The sequence below is a fragment of the Arachis hypogaea genome, chromosome 16 (assembly GCF_003086295.3).
Source record: "Arachis hypogaea cultivar Tifrunner chromosome 16, arahy.Tifrunner.gnm2.J5K5, whole genome shotgun sequence".
Taxonomy (NCBI): domain Eukaryota; kingdom Viridiplantae; phylum Streptophyta; class Magnoliopsida; order Fabales; family Fabaceae; genus Arachis; species Arachis hypogaea.
The window spans coordinates 28,464,785-28,477,105 of NC_092051.1; the positions used below are offsets into that span (position 1 = coordinate 28,464,785).

The following is a 12,321-nucleotide window of genomic DNA, read 5'->3' on the forward strand; positions in this document are numbered from 1 at the left end:
AAGGGTCCAGGCATGGCCGAATGGTCAGCCCCCAAACGTGATCAAGAGATCAAAAGTATGATCGGTTGTGTAAAAGTCTATGAAATACAACAGCAAAAGGTCCTATTTGTAGAAAACTAGTATCCTAGGGTTTACAGAAATGAGTAAATGATGCAGAATCTACTTTTCGGGCCCACTTGGTGTGTGCTTGGGCTGAGCATTAAAGCTTCCACATGTAGAGACTTTTTTTGGAGTTAAACGCAAGCTTTTGTGCCAGTTTGGGCGTTTAACTCCAGCTTTTCTGCCAGTTTTGGCGTTTTGACGCCAGAATTTCTATGCTGACTTGGAACACCGGTTTGGGCCATCAAATCTTGGGCAAAGTATGGACTATTATATATTGCTGGAAATTCCAGGATGTCTACTTTCCAACGCAATTAAGAGCGTACCAATTGGACTTCTGTAGCTCTAGAAAATCCACTTTGAGTGCAGGGAGGTCAGAATCCAATAGCATCTGCAATCCTTTTTCAGCCTCTGAATCATATTTTTGCTCAGGTCCCTCAATTTCAGCCAGAAAATATCTGAAATCACAGAAAAACATACAAACTCATTGTAAAGTCCAGAAATGTGATTTTTACTTAAAAACTAATAAAAACTAACTAAAATATACTAAAAACCTACTAAAAATAATGCCAAAAAGCGTATAAATTATCTGCTCATCATAACACCAAACTTAAATTGTTGCTTGTCCCCAAGCAACTGAAAATCAAATAGGATAAAAAGAATAGAATATACAATGAATTCCAAAAACATCTATGAAGATCAGTTTTAATTAGATGAGCGGGGCTATTAACTTTTTTGCTACCGAACAGTTTTGGCATCTCACTTTAACCTTTGAAGTTCAGAATGATTGGCATCTATAGGAACTCAGAATTCAAATAGTGTTATTGATTCTCCTAGTTCAGTATGTTGATTCTTGATCACAGCTACTTTATGAGTCTTGGCCGTGACCCTAAGCATTTTGTTTTCCAGTATTACCACCGGATACATAGATGCCACAGACACATAAGTGGGTGAACCTTTTCAGATTGTAACTCAGCTTTGCTAGAGTCCCCAATTAGAGGTGTCCAGAGCTCTTAAGCACACTCTTTTTGCTTTGGACCACGACTTTAACCGCTCAGTCTCAAGTTTTCACTTGACACCTTCACGCCACAAGCACATGATTAGGGACAGCTTGGTTTAGCCGCTTAGGCTAGGATTTTATTCCTGTGGGCCCTCCTATTCACTGATGCTCAAAGCCTTGGATCCTTTTTATTTTACCCTTGCCTTTTGGTTTAAAGGGCTATTGGCTTTTTTTGCTTGCTTTTTCTTTTTCTTTTTTTTTCTCCTTTTTTTTGCAAGCTTTTCACTGCTTTTTCTTGCTTCAAGAATCAATTTTATGATTTTTCATATTATCAAATAACATTTCTCCTTTTCTATTATTCTTTCAAGAGCCAACAATTTTAACATTCATGAACAACAAATTCAAAAATATGCACTGTTCAAGCATTCATTCAGAAGAACAAAGGGTATTGCCACCACATCAAAATAATTAAACTATTTTAAAATTCGAAATTCATGTACTTCTTTTTCTTTTTCAATTAAAAATATTTTTCATTTAAGAAAGGTGATGGATTCATATTCATGGCTTTAAGGCATAGACACTAGTGATCATGTAATAAGACACAAACATAAATAAACATAAAGCATCAAAATTCGAAAAACAGAAAATAAAGAACAAGAAAATTAAAGAACGGGTCCACCTTAGTGATGGCGGCTTGTTCTTCCTCTTGAAGATCTTATGGAGTGCTTGAGCTCCTCAATGTCTCTTCCTTGCCTTTGTTGCTCCTCTCTCATGACTCTTTGATCTTCTCTAATTTCATGAAGGAGTATGGGATGCTCTTGGTGCTCCACCCTTAGTTGTCCCATATTGGAACTTAATTCTCCTAGGGAGGTGTTAATTTGCTCCCAATAATTTTGTGGAGGAAAATGCATCCCTTGAGGTATCTCAGGGATTTCATGATGAGGAATTTCCTCATGCTCTTGTCCATGAGTGGGATCTCTTGTTTGCTCCATCCTTTTCTTAGTGATGGGCTTGTCCTTATTAATGAGGATGTCTTCCTCTATGTCAATTCCAGCTGAATTGCAGAGGTGACAAATGAGATGAGGGAAGGCTAATCTTGCCAAAGTAGAGGACTTGTCCGCCACCTTGTAGAGTTCTAGAGATATAACCTCATGAACTTCTACTTCCTCTCCAATCATGATGCTATGGACCATGATAGCCCGGTCTATAGTAACTTCAGACCGGTTGCTAGTGGGAATGATTGAGCGTTGGATAAACTCCAACCATCCCCTAGCCACGGGCTTGAGGTCATGCCTTCTTAGTTGAACTGGCTTTCCTCTTGAATCTCTCTTCCATTGAGCACCCTCTTCACAAATGTCTATGAGGACTTGGTCTAACCTTTGATCAAAGTTGACCCTTCTAGTGTAGGGGTGTGCATCTCCTTGCATCATTGGCAAGTTGAATACCAACCTTACATTTTCCGGACTAAAATCTAAGTATTTTCCCCGAACCATTGTAAGCCAATTCTTTGGGTCCGGGTTCACACTTTGATCATGGTTCTTGGTGATCCATGCATTGGTATAGAACTCTTGAATCATTAAGATTCCGACTTATTGAATGGGGTTGGTGAGAACTTCCCAACCTCTTTTTCGAATCTCATGTTGGATCTCTGGATATTCACCCTTTTTGAGCTTGAAAGGGACCTCGGGGATCACTTTCTTCTTGGCCACAACTTCATAGAAGTGGTCTTGATGCACCCTTGAGATGAATCTCTCAATCTCCCATGATTCGGAGGTGGAAGCTTTTGCCTTCCCTTTCCTCTTTCTAGAGGTTTCTCCGGCCTTTGGTGCCATAAATGGTTATGAAAAAACAAGAAGCAATGCTTTTACCACACCAAACTTAGAAGGTTTGCTCGTCCTCAAGCAAAAAAAGAATGAAGAGAGTAGCGGAAGAAGAAATAGAGGAGATTTGGGGGGGTTAGTATTTCGGCCAAGGGGTGAAGTAGTGTTTAAGATGTGTGAAAATGAAGGAGTGAAGATGGGTTTATATAGGAGTGGAGAGGGGGGTTTGGTTTGGCCATGTATGGGTGGGTTTGGGAGGGAAAGTGGTTTGAATTTGAATGGTGAGGTAGGTGGAGTTTATGATGAATGGATGTGGAATGGTGAAGGGTTTATGGAGAAGAGGGTAGTATTTGATAGGTGAGGGGTTTTTTGGGGAAGAGGTATTGAGTTGATTGGTGAAGGGTATTTGGGGAAGAGTATTATAAAAAGGTGTGAAGAAGAGAGAGAGTGAGTTGAGGTTGGTGGGGATCCTGTGGGGTCCACAGATCCTGAGGTGTCAAGGATTTCTCATCCCTGCACCAATTAGGCGTGCAAAATGCCCTCTGCTGCTAATCTTGGGGTTAAACGCCAGGTTGCTGCCCATTTCTGGCGTTTAACGCCAGCTTCTTGCCCTTTTCTGGCGTTAAACGCTAGTCTGGTGCCCACTTCTGGCGTTAAACGCCCAGAATGGTGCCAGACTGGGCGTTTAACGCCCATTCTACTGCCCTTACTGGCGTTTAAACGCCAGTAGGCTTCTCCTCCAGGGTGTGCTTGTTTTTCATTCTGTTTTTCAGTTTGTTTTTGCTTTTTCAATTATTTTTGTGACTTCACATGATCATCAACCTATAGAAAACATAAAATACAATGGAAAATAGAAATTTAACATAGATAAGTAAAATTGGGTTGCCTCCCAACAAGTGCTTCTTAATGTCAGTAGCTTGACAGTGGGCTCTCATGGAGCCTCACAGGTACTCAGAGCATGATGATGGCCTCTCAACACCTAACTTAGAGTTTGGTTGTGGCCTCCTAACACCCAACTTAGAGTTTGAATGTAGGGATTTTGTTTAACTCTGCATTGAGAGAAGCTTTTCATACTTCCTCTCCATGGTTACAGAGGGAGATCCTTGAGCTTTAAACGCAAGGGGGTCCTCATTCACTTGAAAGACCAATTCTCCTCTGTCAACATCAATCACAGCTTTTGCTGTGGCTAGGAAGGGTCTACCAAGGATGATGGATTTATCCATACACTTCCCAGTATCTAGGATTATGAAATCAGCAGGGATGTAGTGGCCTTCAACCTTTACTAAGATATCCTCTACAAGTCCATAAGCTTGTTTTCTTGAATTGTCTGCCATCTCTAGTGAGATTCTTGCAGCTTGCACCTCAAGGATTCCTAGCTTTTCCATTACAGAGAAAGGCATGGGGTTTATGCTTGACCCTAGGTCACACAGAGCCTTCTCAAAGGTCATGATGCCTATGGTACAAGGTATTGAGAACTTTCCAGGATCTTGTCTCTTCAGAGGTAATTTCTGCCTAGTCAAGTCATCTAGTTCTTTGGTGAGCAAGGGGGTTCATCCTCCCAAGTCTCATTACCAAATAGCTTGGCATTTAGCTTCATGATTGTTCCAAGGTACTTAGCAACTTGTTCTTCAGTAACATCTTCATCCTCTTCAGAGGATGAATATTCATCAGAGCTCATGAATGGCAAAAGTAAATTCAATGGAATCTCTATGGTCTCAGTGTGAGCCTCAGACTCCTATAGTTCCTCATTAGGGAACTCCTTTGAGGCCAGTGGACGTCCATTGAGGTCTTCCTCAGTGGAAATCACTGCCTCTTCCTCCTATCCAAGTTTGGCCGTGTGGGTTATGTTGATGGCCTTGCACTCTCCTTTTGGATTCTCTTCTGTATTGCTTGGAAGAGTACTAGGAGGGAGTTCAGTAACTTTCTTGCTCTGCTGACCCACTTGTGCCTCCAAATTTCTAATGGAGGACCTTGTTTCAGTCATGAAACTTTGAGTGGTTTTAATTAGATCAGAGACTATAGTTGCTAAGTCAGAGTGGCTCTGCTTAGAATTCTCTGTCTGTTGCTGAGAAGATGATGGAAAAGGCTTGCTATTGCTAAACCTATTTCTTCCACTATTATTGTTGAGGCCTCTGTTGATCATTCCATGAGAGGTTTGGATGATTTCTCCATGAAGGATTATAGGTGCTTCCATAGGGTTCTCCCCTGTAATTCACCTCTTCTATTGCTGGGTTCTCAGGATCATAAGCTTCTTCTTCAGATGAAGCTTCTTTGGTACTACCTGTTGCTGCTTGCATTCCAGACAGACTCTGAGAAATCATATTGACTTGTTGAGTCAATATTTTGTTCTGAGCCAATATGGCATTCAGAGTATCAATCTCAAGAACTCCTTTCTTCTGACTTATTCCATTATTCACAGGATTCCTTTCAGAGGTATACATGAATTGGTTATTTGCAACCATTTCAATGAGTTCCTGAGCTTCTGCAGGCGTCTTCTTCAGATGAAAAGATCCTCCAGCAGAACTGTCCAACGACATCTTGGACAGTTCAGACAGACCATCATAGAAGATACCTATGATGCTCTATTCTGAAAGCATGTCAGAAGGACACCTTCTGATTAATTGCTTGTATCTTTCCCAAGCTTCATAGAGGGATTCACCTTCCTTCTGTCTGAAGGTTTAGACTTCCACTCTAAGCTTGCTCAATTTTTGAGGTGGAAAGAACTTTGCCAAGAAGGCATTGACTAGCTTTTTCCAAGAGTTTAGGCTTTCTTTAGGTTGTGAATCCAACTATGTTCTAGCTCTGTCTCTTACAGCAAAGGGAAAGAGCATAAGCTTGTAGACCTCGGGATCAACCTCATTGGTCTTGACAGTGTCACAGATTTACAAGAATTCAGCTAAGAACTGATGAGGATCTTCCAATGGAAGTCCATGAAACTTGTAATTCTGTTGTATTAGAGAAACTAATTGAGGCTTAAGCTCAAAGTTGTTTGCTCCAATGGCAGGGATTGAGATGCTTCTCCCATAGAAGTCAGGAGTAGGTGCAGAAAAGTCACCAAGCACCTTCCTTGCATTGTTGTTGTTTTCGGCTGCCATGGCTTCTTCTTGTTTGAAAAGCTTTGTTAGGTCCTCTACAGAGAGTTGTACTTTAGCTTCTCTTAGCTTTCTCTTCAAGGTCCTTTCAGGTTCAGGATCAGCTTCAACAAGAATGCCTTTGTCCTTGCTCCTGCTCATATGAAAAGAGAGGAGAAGAAAATATAGAATTCTCTATGTCATAGTATAAAGATTCCTTGAGGTGTTAGAGGTAAAGAAGAATAGAAGGAGAAGGTAGAGAAGAAAGAATTCGAACTTATCAAGAGGGATAGAGTTCGAATTGTGCATTGAGGAGGAGTGTTAGTCCATAAATAGAAGGATGTGGGAAGAGGGGAAGAATTTTCGAAAATAAAGTAAAAAGATTTTGAAATAATTAAAAGAAATTTTGAAAATTTGGTGAATGATTTTCGAAAACTAAGATTGGGAAAGAAATTAAAAAGATTTTAAAATTAGAAATAAAAAAGATATGATTGAAACTTAATTTTAAAAAAGATGTGATTGAAAAGATATGATTGAGGAGATATGATTGAGAATAAAATTAAAAAGAAGAAAGTTTTTAAAATTAAAGTTGATTACTTGACCAACAAGAAATTAAAAGATATGATTCTAGAATTAAAACTTTTGATCCTTTCTTAATAGGCAAGTAACAACTTGAAAATTTTGAATTAAATCACTAATTGTAGCAAGGATTTACGAAAATAGTAATAAATAAAAAAAATTGAAAAGAAATTGATTTTGAAAAGATATGCTTGAAAAGATATGATTTGAAAAAAATTTGGTTTTGAAAAATTATGAAAATTTGAAAAAGATTTGAATTAAAACAAAATCTTCCCTCTAGTGTCCTCCTGGCATTAAACGCCCAGAATGGCATTCATTCTGGCGTTTAACACCCAAAATGCTACCTTTTTGGGCGTTTAACTCCCAGCCAGGTACCCTGGCTGGCGTTTAAACGCCAGTTTTCCTTCTTCACTGGGCATTTTGAACGCCCAGCTTTTTCCTGTAATTCCTCTGCTGCATGTTTCTGAATCTTCAATTCTCTATGTTATTGACTTGAAAAGACACAATTTAAAATTTTTTTGAATTTTTAATGATGAGAAACAATGAAAAATGCAACTAAATTCAAATAAACAATGCATGCAAGACACCAAACTCAGAAGTTTGTATACTAAGGACTATAACAATTTAAAAATGCATGTGAGAAACAATAAAAGACACAAAATAAGAGAAATTAAATATCAGAGCACTGGAATCATCAAGAACAACTTGAAGATCAATGAAGAACATATTGCATATATTCGACAAATGCAAGAAGAATAAAGACATGCAATTGACACCAAACTTAAAAATTGACACTTGACTCAAACAAGAAACATAAAATATTTTTGATTTTATAAATTTTATAATTTTTTTTGTGATTTTTCAAAAATTATATGGAAAAGGAAATAAAGATATTCAAAATTTTTAATAATAATTCCAGGAATCATGCAATGTTAGTCTAAAACTCCGGTCCAGGAATTAGACATGGCTTACTAGCCAGCCAAGCTTTCAGTGAAAGCTTCGGTCCAAAACACTAAACATGGCCAATGGCCAGCCAAGCTTTAGCAGATCATTACTTTCAACAGCAAGATTGATAGAAATCATCAAGCTCTTGTGATAATAAGTTGAAACCTCGGTCCAAAAGATTAGACATGGCTTCACAGCCAGCCAGACTTTAACAGATCATCATAAAACTCTAGAATTCATTCTTAGAAACTCTAAAGAACAGAATAGAAAATTTTTTTGTATTTTTGAAAATTTTTTTCGAAAATAAAAAGTAAAAAGCTTAAACATAAAATAAAATTACCTAATCTAAGCAACAAGATGAACCGCCAGTTGTCCAAACTCGAACAATCCCCGGCAACAGCGCCAACAACTTGGTACGCACAATTGTAATCTCAACTCTTTATCACAACTCCGCACAACTAACCAGCAAGATCACTGGGTCGTCCAAGTAATAAACCTTACGTGAGTAAGGGTCGATCCCACGGAGACTGTCGGCTTGAAGCAAGCTATGGTTATCTTGTAAATCTCAGTCAGGCGGATTCAAATGGTTATGGAGAATTGATAATTAAAATATGAATAAAACATAAAATAAAGATAGAGATACTTATGTAATTCATTGGTCAGAATTTCAGATAAGCGTATGAAGATGCTTTGTTCCTCCTAAACTTCTGCTTTCCTATTGCCTTCATCCAATCATTCATACTCCTTTCCATGGCAAGCTTTATGTTGGGCATCACCGTTGTCAATGGCTACTTCCCGTCCTCTCAGTGAAAGTGGTCCAAATGTGCTGTCACCGCACGGCTAATCATCTGTCGGCTAATCATTTTTGGCAGTTCTGAATCACTGCTAGTCGTCAGGTGTTACTTCTCAATAGCCCTATAAAACTCTAGACTCAGTAATATTTACTACATATGAGCCTTTCGTACTAACGGCATCGCGTATGTTAGCTTATTTTTATCATATGCTTTTCTTAACAAGCCCGTTAGGAAAAACATAAACATCTTCAGAGATATATAATATAAAATAAATACCACACTAATAGCAAAATCAAATGACAACAAGATTACAGAAAAAACTTTCATACATATATACGTCTTAAGTTAGTTCATACAAACTTGACACGCTTAGCTATATATAGATATACATATAAACTTATATACAACTGACAACTTTTCAGATACCTGGTTCATATAGAAAACCCCTAAGCTGGTATCCAGACAAACAAAGAAAAGAAAATATCAAGTTCTACCCCTCAAAATTGCTACAAAAGTGAGGAAAAGCAAAGTCTAGGGAATAAAGACCATTTATCCTACTTTCTTTTCACCGTTGAGGCACAAGTCTGCATAACTCATCTCAGGACTAGCATTGGGCATCTCCTGTAGGATTCAAAAAAATATGCTCCTCTGGTACCTCTCTGAATAGAACTCCAGTGGTGACAGACAAGTCAAAATCCTCCATCTGGGGGAAAAGGAAAAGGAAGGGGGTGAGAACCTATATGGTTCCCAGTAAGGTGACATCGTGAAAACACATTTCTCTCGTAAAACCTAGAGTTCTGACTCTATCGTAATAACTCACTTGCTAAGTCTCTCGACCATTTTTGTATCGTAGGTTCTGACATAACTCTTCCTTGGCATCTTTCTTTGGGATCAATGTCGTTCCTATGCTATTTTCTATGACTATTATTCCTAACTTTACTATCTTGTTCTAAGTTTTGAGAAAGTTAAGTCATAATTTTAAAATACAAACAAGAATTAGAGAATAGAAGATTAACAAGAAGCAGATACCACATGGCAGAAAGAATGAATAGTGAACCATCACAATATCAAATGCGCAAACAATTTATGATGCATTCCTGTTCCTAGTGCAGGCCATGAGCTCATGCGTCGGTTGTCTACCCGCAATCTGACGTTACTCGAGGCGAACCCCGAATATGGTCTCTTTACCGTGTCAGTCAGGCACAATTATCATCATGGGTGAACCCATGTCAGTTAGGATATCTTGGCATCATGGTAAGAAGCAGGCTATCAGTTAGGCAAACATTCCCGCATTAGCAACCTCAGGCTATTAGTTAGGCGGACACTTTCACATTAACAATTTAGCGCAAGGCCTATGCAACATATAGTTCTCATGAATCATTATCCATTCATTGTTTCTCATTTTTTTCTTTTCATCATACCTCCACATCACCAATTACATACACACACCTCCGCATTACCATATTATTAAACATACCTCCGCATCACCATTTGATTACACATACCTCTGCATCATCATTTAACATTAATTCTTTTAGAGATGGTCTACACTTTTTCATTTAACTAAGTTCATGTATTCTTACAAAAGAAAATTGGGCATAACCTTCCTCAAAATGGTACTAGCGCCACCCTTATGAGTTCCTTTAATCTTAACACTTTCAGACCCTCCTTAACAATTTATCATGTAGACATCCTTAATTGGTCATTAGACTCTCTTCAATTCTCTTAGTTATTATAAAATAACTAGTTTAGAAAATAAAAATTGGTTTTAAGATAATCCAACCATAATTGAAACTTGTACAAATCTTTCAAAATTCTGCTATCATTGCAAAAAAAACATCTGGGAGCAGTAAACTTGATAAATTTATTAAAAATTCAATTTTCATTCATTGCCTTTCAAAATTAGTGACATCAAACAAGACTAATTTAGATTTCAAATAAAACAAATTCTGGATCAATATCATGCCGTATGAAAATATTATTTAATCGGGAACGTTGCCCTAGTTTTTTTTAAAAAGGGTTTTCAGAATTCAGGGAGTTAGCCACCTTCCATGCATCATATCTAATTGGCTAAATATGGTATCAATATGAAATTTAAACTGAAGATTATAGACATATAAATATTTAAATTACCGCTAGTTTCAACTTAATCCCTTATTAGAATTCAAAGTTAAGTGGGTTGGAAGTTGGTGCTTCTGCAGTAAGAGGACAGAATTTTCTGCAGAAACTATCAATCTTCAAAAATTCATTTCTCCCAATCCACTTATCAATTAATTCTGAAATTTTTATGAGACATTCAACACACATTAAAGTTTCATAAAAAATAATTTTATACAAAATTTTGCTCTGGACTACTACTAGAAATTCATTCATTCTGCTGCCAATTATGTAGAAATTACAAAAATTCTGCACAATGCACTTCTAACAACCTCACATGCCAAATTCCACACCCCAGCTTATAACTCCCCAAAAATCACACTTTTATCTTTTCTTTGGTTATTTAAAGTTGTTACCAATCTCAACGCAGCCCCATAAACTCATTTTCAATCATTCACAATTCTTCAAGTACATATACATAATTGAACATATATTTTTCTGCATTATCTTAAACACAGTTTTTCATAGAGACTCATCATCAAGCATACCCACCAGCAACCATCATTGTTCAAACATACATTAATTCATCAAACATACAATAATCTATCAATCCAAAACAGCAAGCTCAGTAACAAAAAAAGCATTCTATCTATCCTATCGCTTACTTTGTTTGTTAATCAAACGCACAAAGCATGCCATTGCTGTCTCTTTGCAACCGAACCCCTCTCTCGCTTGAGATTATGGCTATTTCTAAAATTGGGCAAGCATGAGGAATAGAGAAAGGAGATGGTCAGAGATTCGAATTAGAGAAGTAAGGGAAGAAGGTGAAATAGCTGGTTCTCACTTTACAGAGAAGCTCGATGAATCAATTGGGTGAGTAGGATGAAACTCCTGCTTCAGCTTGGTCGTCCTCCTCCTGCTCTCTATTCTTTTCCCGTCACTAGCCCTTCCTCTTTTTTCTCTGCTTGATGTGTGTTTCGGGAAAGAAGAGAAATTTGAAGCTACCTACCTATATTTATCAGAAGGAAGGATGGGCTGAGCTGTTGATAAGGGCTTCGTGTCTTCTCCTTCCTCCAAAACTGTAGCAACACACCTCTGAGGAGGTGAAACTATGGTTTATGTTAAGTTCCAAGCGGTGCTAAGAGAAGAGATAACTAGGGTTGGATTTATTTGGATGGGAGGTGGTTTGGTTGGACCAAAGAAAAAGAAACCAATCTGGTTCAAGGTTTGGTTCATTAAAATAGTGCGGTTCAATGATTCATTTATCAACTCTTTTCAAAAACAATTAAAGAGATGATTAAAATCTTATGAAAGTAATTATTCCATAGAATAATTGAATCGGAAGGATAATTTTTGAAATCACCTTATCTCGTTGCTAATTAAAATAGAGTAAAATAATATTGAAGCTTAGGAAATGCGTTTATCTCTCACGGTATATCTATTATTTTCACTTATCAAGTCTAAATTTGCCTTATTATTTTATGACGAGGTGATTCTCAGATAATTATCGAATTTTCTCATCACAGAATTTCTGAGAATAACCCTGCAAAGAATCAGGGTGTTATATCCCACCCAACTTACAAAAAGTTTCATCCTCGAAACTTCGAGTATATCTTAAAGATTGAGAACTCTTAAAAACAAACACGTCCGCAATACTCATCTTACACAAAAAGGAGTTCGATGCTAAGGACATCCGTAAGCGAAGTTGATGGAAACTCTTCACGTTTGTGCCTCGTGCCACCACGCTTCTACTACGCATCACTCACATTGGGCTGTCTTGGATTCATCATTACCATTCTCGTACTATTCCTATCCCAACGTCTAACAGTCAACTGTACTTCTAAGTACAGCAGCTATGTCCCACATAAATGTGGTCATCAACATTTAAAAGTTCTATGATGGCGGTCTATCTGATA

The 12,321-nt window shown here is 37.7% G+C and overlaps 1 non-coding gene across 1 annotated transcript; it reads left to right on the top strand.

Moving 5' to 3' along the window:
• The first annotated feature begins 5,510 nt into the window (after window positions 1-5,510).
• Window positions 5,511-5,618, top strand: LOC112760464 (small nucleolar RNA R71). Its single transcript, XR_003180902.1, has one exon. It is a non-coding gene; the product is annotated as a small nucleolar RNA R71 (small nucleolar RNA).
• Window positions 5,619-12,321: the final 6,703 nt, after the last annotated feature.